General features: G+C 46.3%; 1 pseudogene; it reads right to left on the bottom strand.

The window, feature by feature from the left end:
* Nucleotides 1–21261, bottom strand: part of LOC136403391 (zinc finger protein 337-like) — a 40024-nt pseudogene that overhangs the window by 3578 nt on the left and 15185 nt on the right.

Genomic DNA, 21261 nt, shown 5'->3' with positions numbered 1-21261 from the left:
GGGAGATACTCAGCCTATCTCAGCATTGTGCAGCTGCAACTGAAGCCATTCTAGCACCTGAGGCAGAGGCTATTTCCTCAGTGCTCAGCCCAACATTGCTCCAATATAGCCTTGGCTGCGGGAAGGGAAGAGAGAGATAGAGAAAAAGAAGAGGGGGAAGGGTAGAGAAGCAGATGAGTGCTTCTGTGTGCCCTGGCTGGGAATTAAACACTGGACTTCCACAGGCCAGGCTGATGCTCTACCACTGAGCCAACCGGCCAGACTTGGAAGTCTCTTTGTCTTAGCAAAATCATAAAGAACAATAATAGCTTATTCACATTTTGTAACCTTGATAAAAGAGCCCCTCAGGGAAGTGGCCCATGATCATTGCTCTGCAGGCTTCAGAACTCAGTTCTAGTTAGAAGGGAGACTGGGATAATTTGCTGCCCTCACAGGTTTAGGCCAGTGGTCGCAAACTCATTAGTCAACAGAGTGAAATATCAACAGTACAATGATTAAAATTTCTTTTGAGAGCCAAATTTTTTAAACTTAAACTATATAGGCATGTACATTTCTTACCAAGGTAGCACCCACACATGGTATTTTGTAAAAGAGCCACACTAAAGGGGCCAAAGATGCATGTGGCTTGTGAGATGCAGTTTGGTAAGCAGTGGTTTAGGCTATCCTTGGTTTAGGTATCCTGGCACTGTGCACTTCTCAAAAAATAAAAATATATAGTTAAATATTTCTAAAATCAATTGTTTCACTCTGTCTGCAATTACTACTCCATAAGAAGATGGGTTATATGATCTGCTTAAGTAATGAATACCTTCAACTAAACTTGAATATAGAAAGGGCTTAAATAATGTTCATTAGATCAATTAAAGTGTAACCCAGGCCCTCAAAGTTTTTTTCCAGTGACTAAATTTTTTCTAGGAAAGAGATTTATATTTTGAGGACATACACTATATTTTTATTGCCTTTTTTTCTGTAAATACCTCTTTCCTTGAAAGAGCACTAAATAGAGATAAAAGAGGAACAGAGGATTGAGGGAGACCACTGAGGGAGGCATGATGAAAAGGAAAGATGTATGGGCCTGAGAGGGATGAGTGTTCTCTGTGACTCCCAGAAACTTCTTGGCCTTACCTCATCCAGTTGGCCCAGGATTCATCCTTCCCATTCACATACTCATGGCAGTTTCTCCCTTTGGTGATCTGCATTTCAGGAAGAAAATATAAAGGCTGCTTTTGGATGAGGAGGTAATAGAAGAATTTTTTACCCTACTGTCAAGAAAGCTCTTTCAGCTTGCATGCATTGCTACTCTGGACCACATGATAGTTTTCTTACTCATCACATCTGAGTTGACCTGTCCACTCAGAGATGGGAGGAGGCATTACTTTGTGTCTGTACCACTGTGCTCCCACTTAAACTGCAATCCTCAACAGGAGCTCCATGTTCTGCAAAGTCCACTCAGTACCCAGAGCTAACCATATTGTCTCCATCCATGTCCTAGCATGTAGAAGGGCAGGTCCCACCAAGCCATGGGAGAGATGTGGGAAGCCACAAGACAGGAAGAGGTAAATACTTCTCACCTGCCAGGAGTATCCATTGTTGCCTGCCTCTTTATCATCTGTGATCTGGCCCTTATAAGGGCCAAAGTGCAGACCCACTGGCAGAGCAGATGCCTGATTCCACATGCCAAGCCCAGCTTCAGGGATGCCCAATGGTCTGATTCTCAACCCAGGAGGCAGAGTGAGGGCTGTGTTGTTTGGATCCACTGCACTGTCTTTTACAAATGTAGGGGGCGCATGCACATCACAACTGTCAATGAAGAAGTTCTGACACTTCTCACAATCTGGGGGTGAAAGCAACAGGGGTTAGGGAAAGTGTAGTGCATGTTCCTGGACATATAGAGCTTCAGAGAGAGCCCAGGAACTCACATCATTGAACCCAATTCTGTAGTGCAGGTCCGTAAGAGAATGGAATTCTCTAACGGCCAAATGACCAGATAAAATTATTATATGAAGGCATAACACGCTTCTTTGTGAGAGTAACTTACAGAGGTGGTCATCATCCTGGGGCTCGCTGACTTTCTGGTACACATGGCCTTTTCTTTCTCGTATGCTATATACATCTTTACTTCAGTCTCCTTTCTCCTGAGTTCTAAGTTGGAGAAGAGTAAGTTTGGTGGAGTCTGGAGTGTTAATCCCTATTTTGTCAGAAAACACACAATCTCCTCCCATCAAATTATCACCTGTTCTTCTATATACTCTGGTATTTTCCTTTGTCAACTATTGGCTTAGAGAGCCTCTGTAATAGTAAGCCTTTACACTGATGGTCAATTCAATTTTTGTTTGTAGATCTTCCCATTATGAAGTTTAATTCTCAAATTTTAGTTATTCATAACATATTTATTAAGGGCACAGTATATGTAAGGTATTGAGGAAAGGCCTGGTATACCACACCAACAGCGTATGGTTGCTACTATCAGAGATGTATTTATTGAACAACGTGTGTGTGTCAGTTCTTTTACATAGAATTTAAGCCCTAGCCAGTGGCTCAGTGGATAGAGCGTTGGCCCGGTGTATGTCCCGGGTTTGATTCCAGTCAGGGTACATAGGAGAAGTGAACATCTCCTTCTCCACCCCTCCCTCTCCCCCTTTGCTCCCTCTTTCCTGCAGCCAGTGGCTCAATTGGTTTTAGCATTGTCCCTGGGCACTGAGGATGGCTTGGTTTGCCGGAGCACATCATCCTGAGGTGCTAAAAACCAGCTCAGTACTTGAGAATTGGGGTTGCCAAGTAGATCTTGGTAAGAGTGCATATGGGAGTCAGCCTCACTATCTCCCCTTGTCTTACCTAAAAAATAAATAAATACATACACAAAGAAATAAATTGAATTAAATACTGTCAAAGAATATATGCACATATCTTCACCTTACACATTGGCTTTCAAGAGCTCAGAGAATTTGTAAGATTTGCCCAAAGCTCCAGTGCTAAATTCACTCTCAGTTTAGTAGAGCTTAAATCCAGGCCTATCCAAAGTCCACCCCACACACCTAGGCCATACTTATTAGCCTCTCTAGAGGACTTAGGGGAACTGAAATCTACAAATGATTTTCTCTTACCCAATTGTCATCTAGAGTGTTGTCCAGAGGGTCTTGCTTCTCCACGATGGACTATGATGCTTGAAACCCAGGTTTGAAACCCCAAAGCTGCTGGCTTCAGTGCGGGTAATCTTGCTTTTGTGCAGGCTCACCAGCTCGAGCACAGGGTCGCCAGCTTGTGTGTGGGATCATACGCGTGACCAATGGTTGCTGGCTCAAGTCCAAGGTAGCTGGCTTGAGCAATTGGTCACTCACTGTGCTGTAGCCCCCCATTCAAGACACATATGAGAAAGCAATCAATGAACAACTAAGGAGCTGCAATGAAGAATTGATGCTTCTCATGTCTCTCTCTTTCAGCCATTCTGTCCCTGTCTGTTCTTCCCTCTCTCTATCTCTCACTAAAATAAGAAAAAAAAAGAAAGAAAATTGGCCGTTCATGTCAAAAATATAATAAAGTCACTTCACTGTGCAGAAAGTCCATTTCTTTTTTTTTTTTTTTCTTACAGAGACAGAGAGAGTCAGAGAGAGGGATAGACAGACAGGAACGGAGAGAGATGAGAAACATCAATCATCAGTTTTTCCTTGCGACACTTTAGTTGTTCATTGATTGCTTTCTCATATGTGCCTTGACCGTGGGCCCTCAGCAGACCGAGCAACCCCTTGCTCGAGCCAGCGACCTTGGGTCCAACCAAGCTGGTGAGCTTTTTTTTTTTTGCTCAAACCAGATGAGCCCGCGCTCAAGCTGGCAACCTTGGGGTCTCGAACCTGGGTCTTTCTGCATCCCAGTCTGATGCTCTATCCACTGCGCCACCGCCTGGTCAGAAAAGTCCATTTCTTTAACATAACACTTTCTCCTTTCTGTTTTCTTTTTGTAAATTTTTTAAAAATTTGCATGACCTGTGGTGACACAATGGGTAAAGCAGTGACCTGGATACTAAGGTCAACAATTCGTAACCCCATTTTTTGCTGGTCAAGGTACATACAAGAAGCAACTACTACAAGTTGCCGCTTTCTGCCTGCCTCCACCTCTCTCTTTCTCTCTCTCATTTCTCTCTGAAGCTATGCACTTGATGGAGCAGCCCCGACACAGAGAGAGAGGAGGGAAGAGAGTGAAAGAGTAATATTGATTTGTTGTTCCACTGATTTATGCATTTAGTGCTTAATTATTTTTTTTTCTTTTTTTTTTTTTAAGTAGAGTGACAGGCAGACAGGAAGGGAGAGGGATGAGAAGCATCAAGTTATAGCTGCAGCATCTTAGTTGTTCATTGATTACTTTCTCCTATGTGCCTTGACTAGGGGACTCTAGCTGAGTAAGTGACCTCTTGCTCAAACTGGCAATCTTGGGCTCAAGCCAGCATCCTTTGGCTTCAAGCCAGTGACCATGGGGTCATGTCTACAATCGCATGCTCAAGACAGCGACCCCACACTCAAGCTAGTGAACCCATCCTCAAGCCTACAACCTTGGGGTTTGGAACCTGGGTCCTTATCCTCCCAGGTTGATGCTCTATCCTCTGTGCTACCACCTGGTCAGGCTTCAATGGTTGATTCTTATATGGGCCCTGACTGGACATCAAACCCACAACTTTGGTGTATGGGGACGACTCTATCGAATTAAGCAACTTGGCCAGGGCTCCTTTCTGTCTTCTTGTTTCAGAGTGGCCTTGTCCAGTCTAATGGTACAGTGACCACCTTGCCTCCTTTCCTTCTTATCCTTTCACCTTTACACATTTGGCCGTCCTTGCCCTTCCTTAATCATCAGAGTCTGGTCAGCACCAAACAGTCTTGGGAACAGCGTCTCAGGTCTGTGGACCACAGAAACCAATTGGGTCAAGTTAGAGATCACATCTGGACTTCAGCTGTGTTTCAATGCTAGACCCATGAAAATGGAAGGACCTTACTGACCACACCCTCATGAAACCAGACACACTGAAGAGATGGCTGACACAGGGCTTGATACAATGGTCCCTACCCTGGCCCACAACCCCAGCTGCCTTAATCACCATGAATAATACTTTCCCATCTGCGATGTGGCAGCTGCTGCCCAGGCAACCCTGTCCTGGAGCACTGCTCACCGGCCAGACCTGCCTCCTCCTCTTGTGATGACAAGTGTTCTGAATGAGTTATTTCTTAAGTGCTTTTATCTTTATTATATGCGGCTTAAGTGTCTGTTTGTCACCGATAGCTTATTGGTTGCTTGCGTAACTGTACTAGCCAATGGGGTGAAGTTGCCACAGCTGAATGCAAATTGAGCGGGTCAGGGGGAAGGTGAACATTTGTTTGCATTGGCAATCATCTGTTTTACATAAAAACTACATCTTAACATAATTTCTTTTAAGAATGCCTCCTAGAAAATACAGCACTGAAGAGGAGAGAAAAGGAGCTAAAGCTGCACAAAAACGGCTTTCTCGACAAAAAGAAACCACTGAGCAGAGAACGACAAGGCTTGCTTCAGTTGCAGAGCAAATACGTCTTTCAATTGAGACGTAGACAATTTCTTGTAAAACTTGCCTTTGCTATGACCATCAATAAGTCTCAGGGCCAAACGCTTAAGCGTGTTGGCATTTTTTTACCTGACCCTGCATTTGGACACGGTCAACTTTATGTTGCCTGTTCAAGAGTTCGTGAAAGGACGGACGTAAAATTAAAAATAATTGATGGTCCTCTGCAAGGTGAGCTTAAAAATGATGGAAAGATCTACACAAGAAATGTTGTGTACAAAGAGATCTTAGACATGTGAATTAACATTTTATTATTTAAATCACCTTTATTTATTGAGCTAGCGGTGGCTCTTAAGAAATGTACCACCAGTGGTTTCCTTCATTGCACTCTAAGCAATTAAGCAAGGAGAAGGGGGAAACCCCATGGGGCACTAAGCAAAGGGGCATCCTCGCCACCTGCCCTGGGTAATTCAGTTTGAATTAGCAGACACCTTTGCACAAATCATTTTAATTACAATTTATAATATCTAGAACAGCGGTCATTTCATATGACCGCCGGGCTTCCTAGTACTTTTATACCGTTCCTGCTCATTAACACATCTATAAATACGTGTAATTATTTACACATAAAAGCAGTGTAGCAAATCGCCCGTTACTGCACAGGGCACTGTTTGCATCTCGCTCATTTGCTAAACGCAAGCTCTGTTTCTCGTTAGCTGTTGAGACACCGGGGACCTGACCCCAGGTCGGTTTCAAAAGGAAAACGCTGTGCCTGCGGCCCCTCACCTCGCTGCCTCTGAGTCCATTCTTCATGCGAGTTCTCAGTGTCCTCCGCCAGGAGTCTGGTGGCGTGCCGGTGGTGACCCATGAAAGTGGGAGAAAGGGCTCTGAGGCCTGGGGAGAAACAAAATCGTGGTCCCAAAAGTGAAGCACTTGAAAGAGCAGCCCTGACAGAGACTGGCCCACATGCCGCCCGCGGTTCCCTCCCGATTCCCGCGCACTGTTTCCTGTGCGCAGCAGGACGTCCTGGTTCCTCTCCATGTTGGGGTAGCGCGCCTTCTCCCTGTCGCTTATGGCAGCCACCCATACCGGGAGAAGTAGGCGCGGATGTCCCTGAAGATGTGGGGGGTCTGGGGGAGTTGCGGCCATGTGACCATGTGCAGAGGCTGGCGGGACCGCCCCTCGCCGCCCCCCCCCTCCCCCGGTCAGGGTTGCCCCGAAATTGCCTCCCTGTGCTCCACGTCGCTCCATCCTCGCTGCTCCGCCCCCGCAGGCCCTCGTCTGGGTCCGTTCTCCTGCCACCCCTCACTCCCAGCTCCGACGTGCCTGAACAGGAGACAGCCCTAAGGCTGACTGCTTGGCCCATGGCTGCACATTCTCACGTGTGCGTGCGCGCTCACGGTGCGGTGTCCCAAGAGGGGACCTGTGGGGCTAGTCCTAGGGACGCAAGGACGGGCCAGGGCAGGGACTCCAGCCAAGTCAGTGACCCCCCCCTTGCTCAAGCCAGCCCCTGGGCTTTAAGCCAGTGACCTTTGGGTTCAACCAGTGACCATGGGGTCATGTTTATGATCCTGCACTCAAGCTGGTGAGTTTGCACTCAAGCCAGATGAACTTATTACATTTTCTTGTTGTTCAAGCACTCTCTTGAGTTCCTCTATTCTACTCTCAAGTTTATTGAACATCGTTATGACTGCTTGCTTTGCATTCTTTATCTTTCCAATTACCTATCTCCATTTAATTAGGATATTTCTCCTGAGTTTTTTTTTCTGTTTCTTCATTGGGGGTATATATTCTTCTGTCTCCCCATGTTGTTTGACTTTCTGTTCTTTTGAGTAGAATGAAGTATTCATCTCACCCAGTCTTTAAAAGGTTGTCTTTGTTACATTGTGTATTGAATAATTTCAGCCTGCCGGTTGTAGTTGGGGGGAGGTACAATACAGTGCCTGTCCTGTCACTTGGCCTGAGTGGGTTCTGATCAGGCCGCCTGGGGTGTGTGAACATCCTTGCCCTTTTAATCTGGGCAGGGCTACCTGGTGTAGAAGCAGCTGTGTTGTGTGCTTTGTGTGTCCTGTTTTAATTATCTGTTGTCAGAGCAGGGTCTGCGCTGGGTATCTGATTGCTTTCTTGCATCTCACCCCCCATTAGATCTGTTGTAAAGTAACTAAATTCACAAATCCATGGGTATTCATAGAGGCATGTAGTTTAAATAAGTTTTTGAAAAGTTTTATTAAAGGAGAAAATTTATTAAATATGCCAGCCGCATATAGCTGACACAGGGCAACAGACCCAAATTGTGCAGCCCCCAAAACAGTTCAGGGGCTGTTTATATACTCCTAATTATACTTGAGAGGGGAGAAAACCTGATATTATGGCTTAAGTTTATACTTTTATTTAGAGATACATACATTAATTACATGCTTTCAGGAGGGGAGTGGTGGTTTCCATGGGAACAAATGCCTGCAAATGATCCATCAGTCCAAGAAAAGATTTAATTCTTTTCTCCCTACACCTGGCTAGCCATTGAGTTTCCCCCCATAGGTATGGGGGGAGGTCAGGGAATCCAAGTCTCCTTCCTCTTTCTGCATTTACAACACAATGCCATCCTGGTCTTATGCTAATCACACAGCATAGAAATCATACTTACATGCCTAGCCCAAATTAATAAAATGTTCTTTAAATTTCCTAAAATATTAATATTGATTCTGTAGCTTTTGGCATTTTACAACAGATCCACCCTTTGTCCTGGTGGGGTAGCCTGGGTGCACACACAGCCTTAATTTGTTCATTCTTCACCTTCTCGGGGCTTGGCAGCCCTGTGCACATGCACAGCATTGCCCCCCTCACTCCACACTGGGCCACAAGGTTTTGCTAGCTTTGTGCTTTCTTTGGGTAGAGCAGCCCAACCAGTGCATGCAGCAGCGCCCCCCAATCTCTGCACTTTCTCTCATCAGGCAGTCCTGTGTGCAGACTATATCCCATTTGCTGGCTCCCCATTTTCCAGGAAGGGTAATGCCAATAGTGACCCACTATCTCTGCACTTCCTCTGGGTCAAATAGTCCTGCAGCTGGTACCAGAGTGTTTTGCTAGCTCTGCACTCTCTCTAGGTGGGGGAGACCCACATGCACATGCAGCTCAGTGGGTGAAGTGTCGCCCTGTCATACCTACCTGCTGGGTCTATATCTGGGAAGAGGAGCTCTCTTTATAGAAGCTATTCTGCTCTCATGATTCTGTTGTGTTTAGCTCCAGAAGGGGTGGATGGGGATGTGCTGCAGCACCCTGCAGGTGGCCATGGACCCTGGATGGAGCTCCCATCTTCTACCTACATGCTCTGGAGGTGTAAACAGTGGTGCTCACTGGTCCTGAGCTGATCCTTCACCTCCTGCAGAGCTCTCATGGTTCCTCAGCCTTCTCTATGCTCTCTGTCTCTCTCTTGCTTGTTATCCAGAAGCTGTTTAATTGTTTCTTAGTTGTTGTTGGGCAGATAAAATGTATTATGCTCACTTTGTTAAAAATGGCACTGCTCAGTGGAAGCCGTTGCCCAGGTGATATTAATGTGTGTCTCTGTGGGCTGTGGGCAGGCAGAATCCTTGTAGCCTGGGGCTTGGTTTTGGGATTAAGCCTTTCCCACCCTTTTTGATGTGGGGTGGTACAATCCCATCATGTCTCTGATAAGTGACTTTGTATTAGAGACTTCCCTATTTTGTATATTGGATTAAAGATTTGGTTTTCTACACTATAAAATAGAGGCAGAACAGGAGCTTGTGCTCTTGGTTCCTGAGATTAATATTAGAGGAGAGAGCAGAGCAGAGAGCAGAAGGAGGCCACGTGGAGTAGGCCAGGAGAAGCAGCCAAGATGGCGGAGTGTTGAGTGAGAAGCCAGTTTGTGCAGGGAGAAGGAAGGAGATGGGGAACAGAGGTGAATAAGTCTGGTGAGCTAGAAACCTTTGATTCTAGGAAACTCGAATAAGTCAGTAGCTTTGTGAGCACTGAATGTGAGTGGGTTTTGGAACCCAGTGTATGTTTTTTGCTTGCCCACTGGGTGCAAGCTAGGATTAAAGACTATGGCCCACCAGTTTTTGGCTTCGTTGTTTCTTTACCGACTGTCTGAATCCAATGCGAACTTGCATAGGCCAGGCTGCTGTGATAGTGGCCCTGGCCATGCCTCCTGGCTTTACAGTTGTCTTTCAGGAGGAATTGTTCTAAGTAAAGTGGTACATTGGATAGGTTTTAGGGAGGGTGTGTTATAAAGTACTTTATCCACAATTTTGAGGGTTTTTGTAGAGACACCAAGTCCAGAAAAATTTTGAAGAGTTTTATTAAAGGAGAAAACTTCTTAAATATGTTGGCCACATATAGCTTACATGGGGCAGCAGTCCCAAATTGTATGTGTCTATAATATTTTAGGGGCTGGTTATATACCCTTAAGTACACATGGGCAAGTAAAAAGCCTAATATTATGATATAAGCTTTGTTTTCACCTGCACACGTTTGAGAAAAGGATGAAGGGGGGATGGGACACAATTCATTAGTAAGTTTATAACATTCATCTATAGGGTTTATAAAAAGATATTTTTATATATTAAAATTTACAAGGCAACACAATGGTAAAAATGTTATTTTACATAGTAAAGGACATTTATATAATTTTTGTTGTTCATTTGTTATTTTTTTGTTTAGAGATATATATATTAACTACATGATTTCAGGAGGGGAGAAGTAGTATTCATGGGGACAAATGCCTGTAAATGGCCTGTTAATATAAGAAAAGGTTTATTTTAATTTTTTTTTATTCTTGACCTGGCTAGGTATAATATTTACTCATTTCCCCATAGGGATGTGGGAAAGTCAGAGAATCCAAGTCTCCTTCCTCTTTGCATTTACAACATAAAGCCATCAGGCATTTTGGTTTTATGCTAATCACATAAGTACAGAGATTATTTACAAAGTCTCTCTGTAAATAGAAGAATTTTAAAAAATTAACAAAAGGCCTTTGAAATAATATATATATTTTAACATAGAAAATATTTTTTATTTTATAAAGGATTTTTGGTACAAATTATCTAGTTGGCAAAGAGATATTAACTTTTTTTGACTTATAGTAATTTACACTATTAAGTCAATTATGAGGAGTGGGATGGATGCCTGAGGGGGGAGCCGACTCCAAGAACTGGAAGGAGAGTCTGTTGCATTTATTTATTTATTTATTTATTTATTTATTTATTTATTTATTTATTTTCAGTTTGTAGCAAAGTTCCTTAGCAAGATAATGGGGCTTCTCCCAAGCAGGAATTGAATCAATTCTCCACTTGTAAACTAACTGTCTTGTTTTGAGCAGCTAAATATAATTTTCACAAAATTATTTTCCCAATAGTGAGTTGTTTTAGCCTATATGAAGTTTCTAGTTTTTTCCACAATTCCTTGAAAAATTTTTAACAATATTTATAATACAGTGGGTCTCCCTTATAAACTTCATGCCTTCTATGTAACTGAGAGGCTTATAGAGGATTAAGCATCCCCTTTGCCTGTGGGAGAGTGTTGGAATTTTTTTTTTACACCAGTAGAGGTCAACAAGCCATTATCCCCAACCCATGAAGGGCTTATTTTTAATTTTATTTCCTATAATTCTATCATTTATGTTTTTATTATTCCTTCTGGAGTTTAAATTTAATTTAAGAAACTGCCAATTAACTAGCAAGGTCCACACCTATGGTTTGTTAATTTCTAAATTCTATTTGTTTTAAGATTTTTCTAAAGCAGTTTTAATTTTTAATATTCCTACTTTATATTTTCCAAATGGGCAAAACCTCTTTTGATCATTAGGTGGACATTTGAAACTAGTTTATATTCTATATATTTAGTTACCTCACCCTTTCCCTAGTGCCTTTCCCCATTGCTCCACACACAGCAGGCTGAATCTTAGCCTAACTATGCATCTGGAGGTGGTGGTGGGGCTCTCCTCTTGGTGCTTGGCTTTCTGCCTGCTGTTTGACTTCTGCTTGGGTGCGCTGTGTGGCAGGAGTGTGGGTAGTGGGGAGGGGTCTTGTCTGTGTTCACCTCTCTGCCGTCGTGATCCCACTCCATCGTTCCGCACACAGCACCCCCACTCCATCATTCCGCACACAGCGCCCCCTCCATCGTTCCGCACGCCGCATCCACTCCATCGTTCCGCACACCGCCCCCACTCCATCGTTCCGCACACCGCCCCCACACCATCCTTCCGCACACAGCGCCCACTCCATCCTTCCGCACACAGCGCCCCCACTCCATCCTTCCGCACACAGCGCCCCCACTCCATCCTTCCGCACACAGCGCCCACTCCATCGTTCCGCACACAGCGCCCCCACTCCATCCTTCCGCACACAGCGCCCCCACTCCATCCTTCCGCACACAGCGCCCACTCCATCGTTCCGCACACAGCGCCCCCACTCCATCCTTCCGCACACAGCGCCCCCACTCCATCGTTCCGCACACCGCCCCACTCCATCGTTCCGCACACAGCGCCCACTCCATCGTTCCGCAAACAGCGCCCACTCCATCGTTCCTCACACCGCCCCCACTCCATCGTTCCGCACACAGCGCCCACTCCATCGTTCCGCACACCGCCCCCACTCCATCGTTCCGCACACAGCGCCCCCTCCATCGTTCCGCACACAGCGCCCACTCCATCGTTCCGCACACAGCGCCCCCACTCCATCGTTCCGCACACAGCGCCCCCACTCCATCGTTCCGCACACAGCGCCCCCACTCCATCGTTCCGCACACCGCCCCCACTCCATCGTTCCGCACACAGCGCCCACTCCATCGTTCCGCACACAGCGCCCCCACTCCATCGTTCCGCACACCGCCCCCACTCCATCGTTCCGCACACAGCGCCCACTCCATCGTTCCGCACACAGCGCCCCCACTCCATCGTTCCGCACACAGCGCCCACTCCATCGTTCCGCACACCGCCCCCACTCCATCGTTCCGCACACCGCATCCACTCCATCGTTCCGCACACCGCCCCCACTCCATCGTTCCGCACACAGCGCCCACTCCATCGTTCCGCACACAGCGCCCACTCCATCGTTCCGCACACCGCCCCCACTCCATCGTTCCGCACACAGCGCCCCCTCCATCGTTCCGCACACAGCGCCCACTCCATCGTTCCGCACACAGCGCCCCCACTCCATCGTTCCGCACACAGCGCCCCCACTCCATCGTTCCGCACACAGCGCCCCCACTCCATCGTTCCGCACACAGCGCCCACTCCATCGTTCCGCACACCGCCCCCACTCCATCGTTCCGCACACAGCGCCCCCACTCCATCGTTCCGCACACAGCGCCCACTCCATCGTTCCGCACACCGCCCCCACTCCATCGTTCCGCACACCGCATCCACTCCATCGTTCCGCACACCGCCCCCACTCCATCGTTCCGCACACAGCGCCCACTCCATCGTTCCGCACACAGCGCCCACTCCATCGTTCCGCACACCGCCCCCACTCCATCGTTCCGCACACAGCGCCCCCACTCCATCGTTCCGCACACCGCCCCCACTCCATCGTTCCGCACACAGCGCCCCCACTCCATGTTCCGCACACAGCGCCCCCACTCCATCGTTCCGCACACAGCGCCCACTCCATCGTTCCGCACACCGCCCCCACTCCATCGTTCCGCACACCGCCCCCACTCCATCGTTCCGCACACAGCGCCCACTCCATCGTTCCGCACACAGCGCCCACTCCATCGTTCCGCACACAGCGCCCACTCCATCGTTCCGCACACAGCGCCCCCACTCCATCGTTCCGCACACAGCGCCCCCACTCCGTTCCGCACACCGCCCCCACTCCATGTTCCGCACACCGCCCCCACTCCATGTTCCGCACACAGCGCCCCCACTCCATCGTTCCACACACAGCGCCCCCACTCCATCGTTCCGCACAGCGCCCCCACTCCATCGTTCCGCACAGCGCCCCCACTCCATCGTTCCGCACAGCGCCCACTCCATCGTTCCGCACACCGCCCCCACTCCATCGTTCCGCACACAGCGCCCACTCCATCGTTCCGCACAGCGCCCACTCCGTTCCGCACACCGCCCCCACTCCATCGTTCCGCACACAGCGCCCACTCCATCGTTCCGCACACAGCGCCCCCTCCATCGTTCCGCACACCGCCCCCACTCCATCGTTCCGCACACCGCCCCCACTCCATCGTTCCGCACACAGCGCCCACTCCATCCTTCCGCACACAGCGCCCACTCCATCCTTCCGCACACAGCGCCCCCACTCCATCGTTCCGCACACAGCGCCCCCACTCCATCCTTCCGCACACAGCGCCCCCACTCCATCCTTCCGCACACAGCGCCCCCACTCCATCGTTCCGCACACCGCCCCCACTCCATCGTTCCGCACACAGCGCCCACTCCATCGTTCCGCACACAGCGCCCACTCCATCGTTCCGCAAACAGCGCCCACTCCATCGTTCCGCACACCGCCCCCACTCCATCGTTCCGCACACAGCGCCCACTCCATCGTTCCGCAAACAGCGCCCACTCCATCGTTCCGTACACCGCCCCCACTCCATCGTTCCGCACACAGCGCCCACTCCATCGTTCCGCACACCGCCCCCACTCCATCGTTCCGCACACAGCACCCACTCCATCGTTCCGCACACAGCGCCCACTCCATCGTTCCGCGCACACCGCGCCCACTCCATCGTTCCGCGCACACCGCCCCCACTCCATCGTTCCGCACACAGCGCCCACTCCATCGTTCCGCGCACACCGCCCCCACTCCATCGTTCCGCGCACACCGCCCCCACTCCATCGTTCCGCGCACAGCGCCCACTCCATCGTTCCGCGCACAGCGCCCACTCCATCGTTCCGCGCACAGCCCCCACTCCATCGTTCCGCGCACACCGCCCCCACTCCATCGTTCCGCACACCGCCCCCACTCCATCGTTCCGCGCACAGCGCCCACTCCATCGTTCCGCGCACAGCGCCCACTCCATCGTTCCGCGCACAGCGCCCACTCCATCGTTCCGCGCACACCGCCCCCACTCCATCGTTCCGCGCACAGCGCCCACTCCATCGTTCCGCGCACAGCGCCCACTCCATCGTTCCGCGCACCGCCCCCACTCCATCGTTCCGCGCACAGCGCCCACTCCATCGTTCCGCGCACAGCGCCCACTCCATCGTTCCGCGCACACCGCCCCCACTCCATCGTTCCGCACACAGCACCCACTCCATCGTTCCGCGCACAGCGCCCCCTCCATCGTTCCGCACACAGCGCCCCCACTCCATCGTTCCGCACACAGCGCCCACTCCATCGTTCCGCACACCGACCCCACTCCATCATTCCGCACACTGCACCCACTCCATCGTTCCGCACACAACGCCCCCACTCCATCGTTCCGCACACCGCGCGTCCTCACTCGGCTTTTCTCTCTTCTCTCACCTAAATCACTTTCTTGCCAGCCCTTTCTCCTAGAGGCTAGAGAAACTCTTTCCCGGGCATATTCCTTATTGCAATACGCACATTGATTTCTTCTTAACTGAGTTCTCATTTATTTTCTTGAATTTTTTTTCTGTCTTAGATATAAGTCTGGCCGGACTAGAAAGATGTATCACCCTTTCTGTATTGAACAAGCTTTAAGCCATTGTGGTGGATCTAATGTTAAATTTAGCCATTAATTAATATATGGAAACTGATTGGGACAACCTGGATTCCTAGTTATTATATTGCAGACTTCTTTTACTATTTGGGGATTAAAAGTCTAAGCTTTTGGTCATTTAACCCTGAAAGTTGGCCATTGTGATTCACAGAGAGTGCAAAGCCTTCTCTTAGACCATTTAATTTCATACCCACAGTTGTCTTTATAAATTTCTTGAAAGTGCTTTAAAACACAACCTAATGGAATCTTCTGTGAACTGGCCCCTCTTCCCATATTTATTTATTTATTTATTTTTATTTTTTTTGCATTTTTTTGAAGCTGGAAACAGGGAGAGACAGTCAGACAGACTCCCGCATGCGCCCGACCGGGTTCCACCCGGCACGCCCACCAGGGGGCGTCGCCATGTTGCGACCATCCTGGGCGTCGCCATGTTGTGTCCAGAGCCACTCTAGCGCCTGAGGCAGAGGCCACAGAGCCATCCCCAGTGCCCAGGCCATCTTTGCTCCAATGGAGCCTTGGCTGCGGGAGAGGAAGAGAGAGACAGAGAGGAAGGCGCGGCGGAGGGGTGGAGAAGCAAATGGGCGCTTCTCCTATGTGCCCTGGCCGGGAATCGAACCCGGGTCCTCTGCACGCTAGGCCGACGCTCTACCGCTGAGCCAACCGGCCAGGGCTCTTCCCATATTTAATAGCCAAGATTACTGATTACAAAATTAAAACTACTTCAGAAATATTCAGAAATTTGTGAATAAAAACAAAAAGATAAGACAGATAAATAACTAGTGCCCAGAATAAAAGGTGTTTGACTACAGAGATATTAATTATTACACAAGACAAGGGGAAGAAGCCGAAAGAAGAGAATAATTTCTTTCAGAGGAGAAACCTAACAGGGCACCCTGAAGCTAATTTGAGAACAAAGAGAATAGTAATTCACCACTTAAGATTGTTTTTTACTCAGAAGCTTTCCATTTTGACACAAAAGACCTAATCTATGCTTTAAAACAGACACATTTAGACAATAAACAAAGGACTTATACACACATGCACAAGCACATTTTCATAGACGAGAGATGGGCTCCCCATCGTGGCCACTTAGGTGTTCACAGGCCGTGACCCTGCAAGAACTTTAAACTTAAACCTAGAAATTTTTTATACAAAAGTAAGGAGAACAAAGAAGAATGAGATTTCGAAAAATACAAAGGTGTCTTAACTCAGGTTTTTCTTTGAGAGCATGCCATAACTAGCTGCCTCTGGAAGTTTGGGGTCTTTACTCTGTCCTTTTTAGTTATTTTTTCATAGTACAACTAAATGCATCCAGAGAATCCTAATTAAGACCAATGGATCTCCTACTGACGTCTCGGTCTCTGGAGGGTCCACACAGGGTTAGATTCAACTCAGTAATGCCAGGAAAGTGGCTTTACCTACATACTTCCGAAGTTACAACTCAGCAATGCAGACAATTTGTTTTACCTACACATCTCTGGAGTTACAACTCAGTAAAAGCAACAGCTTTGCTTTTACCTACAAAATTCCAGAGGTACAACTCAGAAAAACAAAAGATTTATTTCACCTACAATTTTTCAGAGTTTCAGCTCACCAAAGCAGCTTTGAAGGCCCTACTTACATCACCAGAGTCACATCTCCAGAGTCACACCTCAGTGAAGCCGCCAAAGTACCTACATTCTAGTACCAAACAAATTTTTTTTTTTTCATTTTTCTGAAGCTGGAAACAGGGAGAGACAGTCAGACAGACTCCCGCATGCGCTCGACCGGGATCCACCTGGCACACCCACCAGGGGCGACGCTCTGCCCACCAGGGGGCGATGCTCTGCCCATCCTAGGCGTCGCCATGTTGCGACCAGAGCCACTCTAGCGCCTGAGGCAGAGGCCACAGAGCCATCCCCAGCGCCCGGGCCATCTTTGCTCCAATGGAGCCTTGGCTGCGGGAGGGGAAGAGAGAGACAGAGAGGAAGGAGAGGGGGAGGGGTGGAGAAGCAAATGGGCGCTTCTCCTGTGTGCCCTGGCCGGGAATCGAAACCAAACAAATTTGACTAGTACCAGTCACAGACAGAAAAGCGAAAGCAATAGTTTAGAGGAAAGCCAGAAAATTCAGTAAAGTCAGAGAGTTGCTTTACCTACCTCCGTTGTTTCTCTGCTGAATTGTCTAAATTGTTGAATTTGGAAACCAGGAGGCGTCTACCGGAGGACTGTTTGGACCCATAGGAAGACCAGGAGCTCTGAAAACATGTCAGGTGGCACGCCTCTCCTCGAGATTCAAGCGGGACTGGGCAGCCTCGTGGAGAGACCAGCCGATTCGGAGTGCCTCTACCAGGTGATGCGAAATACCATAGGCCCCACGTTGGGCACCAAATGTTATAAAGTACCCAATCCACAATTCCGCGTGTTTTCGTAGAGACACCAAGTCCAGATAAATTTTGAAGAGATTTATTAAAGGAAGAAATTTCTTAAATATGTTGGCCGCATATAGCTTACATGGGGCAGCAGTCTCAAATCGCATACGTCTATAATATTTTAGGGGCTGGTTATATACCCTTATATATGGGTGGGGGAAAAGCCTGATATTATGGTATAAGCTTTGTTATCACCTACACAGGTTTGAAAAAAGAATGAAGGGGGGATGGGACACAATTCATTAGCAAGTTTATAACATTCGTCTATAGGGTTTACAAAAATATTTTTACATTACTTTACATACTAAAAGACATTTTTATAATTTTAGTGTTCATTTGTTATTCCTTTGGTTAAAGATACATATATTAACTACATTCTTTCGGGGGGGGCGAGGTAGTTTCCATGGGGACAAATGCCTGTAAATGGCACATTAATATAAGAAAAGGTTTTTAAAATTTTATTTTCTTTCTGCACCTGGCTAGCTATTTACTCATTTCCCCATAAGTGTGTGAAAAGGTCAGATAATCCAAGTCTCCTTCCCCTTTGCATTTACAACACAATGCCATCGGCCATCTTGATTTGGTACATAAGTACAAAGATTATTTACAAAATCTCTCTGTATGCCTAGCCCAAATTAATGAAATGTTTTTTTGTTTTTATTGTGTGTATTTTTCTGAAGTTGGAAATGGGGAGGCAGTCAGACAGACTCCTGCATGCACCCGACCGGGATCCACCCGGCATGCCCACCAGGGGGCGATGCTCTGCCCATCTGGGCCATTGCTCTGTTGCAACCAGAGCCATTCTAGCACCTGAGGCAGAGGCCATGGAGCCATCCTCAGCACCTGGGTCAACTTTGCTCCAGTGGAGCCTTGGCTGCGGGAGGGGATGAGAGAGACAGAGAGGAAGGAGAGAGGGAGGGATGGAGAAGCAGATGGGCACATCTTCTGTGTGCCCTGGCCAGGAATCAAACCCAGGACTCCTGCACACCAGGCTGACGCTCTACCACTGAGCCAACCAGCCAGGGCCATGAAATGTTTTTTAAGCTTCCTAAAATATTAATATTAATTTTGTAGCTTTTGTACAACAGGTGGAAGTTCAGTGTCCACAATGCCACCATCTTGGACCCACTGGAGAGTTCTTAAATAAAGTGTGATATTGGCTGCAGCAACAGGCTTCTGCTCTGATACGCTCTTATTTTCCATATTCAAATGTCTATACAGTTTTTGAGACATTAGTTTTTCTCTGACTTTAATTAGTTGTTGGATTCAGGAGGAGGAGTTTATTTTCACCTTATTTAGCTTTTTTTTGTTGTAAAGTACTCAATCCACAATTCTGCGGGTTTTCATAGAGACACCAAGTCTAGATAAATTTTGAGGAGTTTTATTAAAGGAGGAAATTTATTAAATATGTCGGCCACATATAGCTTACAGAGGGCAGCAGACCCAAATCATGTGCGTCTATAATATTATAGGTGCTGGTTATATACACTTAATTATACATGGGTGGGGAAAAATCCTGACATCACGGCATAAGCTTATAACCTTTGTTTTCTCCTATACAGGTTTGGGAAAAGGATGAGGGGGAGAATGGGACACAATTCATTAACAAGTTTATAACATCTGTCTATAGGATTCATAAAAGGACGCTTCTACACATTAAAACTTACAAGGCAAAACAATGGTAAAAATGTCACTTTACATATTAAAAGACATTCCTATATTTTCTAGTGTTCATTTGCTATTCCTTTGTCTAAAGATACATACATTAACTACACACTTTTCAGGAGGGGAGAGGTAGTTTCCATAGGGACAAAAACATTAATATAAAGTTTATTTTAATTTTTTTTTTACTACACTTGGATAGCTATTCACTTGCTTACTTATAGGTGTGAGGGGAGGTCAGAGAATCCAAATTTCCTCCCCTATGCATTTACAATACAATGCTATTGGTCATCCCAGTATGATGCTAATCACACAAGTACAAAGATCATTTACAAAATCTCTCTGCATGCATAGCCCAAATTAATAAAATATTCTTTAAGCTCCTTAAAATATTAATATTAATTCTGTAGCTTTTGGTACCTTACAACAATCCCTACTGTTTTAATTCCTAAATCAAATCATTTACTTAATTTACTGAAGAGCATGAAGCTGTTGTGTAGAAGATATTAACTTATAACATGTAATAGATATTTAAGAAACAGCAATACAGTTCACTAAAGAAACAAATATTACTGATTGATTTTCTAAAAATTGTACAAATCTTTTGCAACTTACATAAAATTAATTGGCTTTTATAACAATTTACTTTTTGTCAGAACTCTTTAACCTTTAGTGACAATTAAGTTGACTTTTTTTTTTACCCTAGTTTCCCTTTTCCCAAAGTCTAATTAAAAGAAAGTCCTTAGTAAGTTTCTTCATGCATTCGCCATACATAAACCAACCAGCATTTGGTTTGTGGTTGAAGTAGAGCATGCCATCCTTGTACCTTAGCAACAGTGGGAGTGGTCAGGATCACGGTGTGTGGACCCATCCTCATGAGAGTCAGTCCTTGAGTGATGTACTTGATCTCCTGGTAATTCTGGAAGCACCTCTTGAACAGTCTTTTGAACAGTTTGCTGAGTAACCTGTAAATCCTGCAAGTAGTTAGGGAAAGAGTGGTTACATTTCTTTTACTATTTGATTCATGCATTTTATTTGCCCTGAACCTTTGGGTACCTGTGGGCACAATGTAACTTCAAATTAGTTCCTAATTTATATTCGGTTTCTTTTCTACTAGCTTTGAGACTGTAGACACAAATGCAGGTCCAATATTAGAATGGGCAAGCTAAATCTGGAAAGAACCATATATAGCAATTTCCTAACAATTGTCAATTATTTTATTAAAGTGTATTTCTAAATGTTTACTTGGGAAAATTCATTTTTCTTGGTAAAATCTTTTTCTAATTGGTTTTGAATAAACCTTTGGCAATAAGGATCCCAAGACCCTACTGGTTTTGGGTGGCATCTTTCTATCTATTTGAATTCCTATGTCCCGATTTTGAGGCAGACTGGAAAAATATAAAATAAACAATAAAATTCAAATAGGTAATGTTAACAAATACTATAACAAGCATCTTAATACAATAAAATGACTAAAGCCTATTAGATTATTAAACAAAACAAAGTTCTAACTAATATAACAGGATCCAAAATAAAATTGTTACAGTCACAAATGTTCTTAACATGTTAATGTAATTTCACTGAATCTATGTTGACACCATTGCTGCTTTATATTATTTACAAATGAACCTAATTTCTATTTCAGTCTGAGAAATGTACTAAATAGCATGAGTCATACATATTCAGGAAAAGTATACAAGGCACTGGAACTGTGGTCACATTTCTACACTTTGCAGCTAGAGACTAAGCCCTAATAATTAATGTTTCTAGCTGGAATTAGGAGCAGGTCCCAGCCTACAATAGGCATGGTGCATTGAGAAAAGAGAAATAAAGGAGACACTATACATTAAACAAAGTGACAGAAACTAGACTGTTAATACCCACAGTAGAGATCTTCAAGGGATAAATAAAACTTAACTATTCAGGCAAGGCATAGTAAATGTCCCTCGTGTTTACAAGAAATGAGATCAGTTTTACCTGCTACTTGGAAGAAATACCTCAGGCTCGTAAACGGTG

The sequence above is a fragment of the Saccopteryx leptura genome, chromosome 4 (assembly GCF_036850995.1).
Source record: "Saccopteryx leptura isolate mSacLep1 chromosome 4, mSacLep1_pri_phased_curated, whole genome shotgun sequence".
Lineage (NCBI taxonomy): Eukaryota > Metazoa > Chordata > Mammalia > Chiroptera > Emballonuridae > Saccopteryx > Saccopteryx leptura.
Note: the sequence above shows the minus strand (reverse complement) of the source record. Positions and strands in the feature narration are given on the sequence as shown.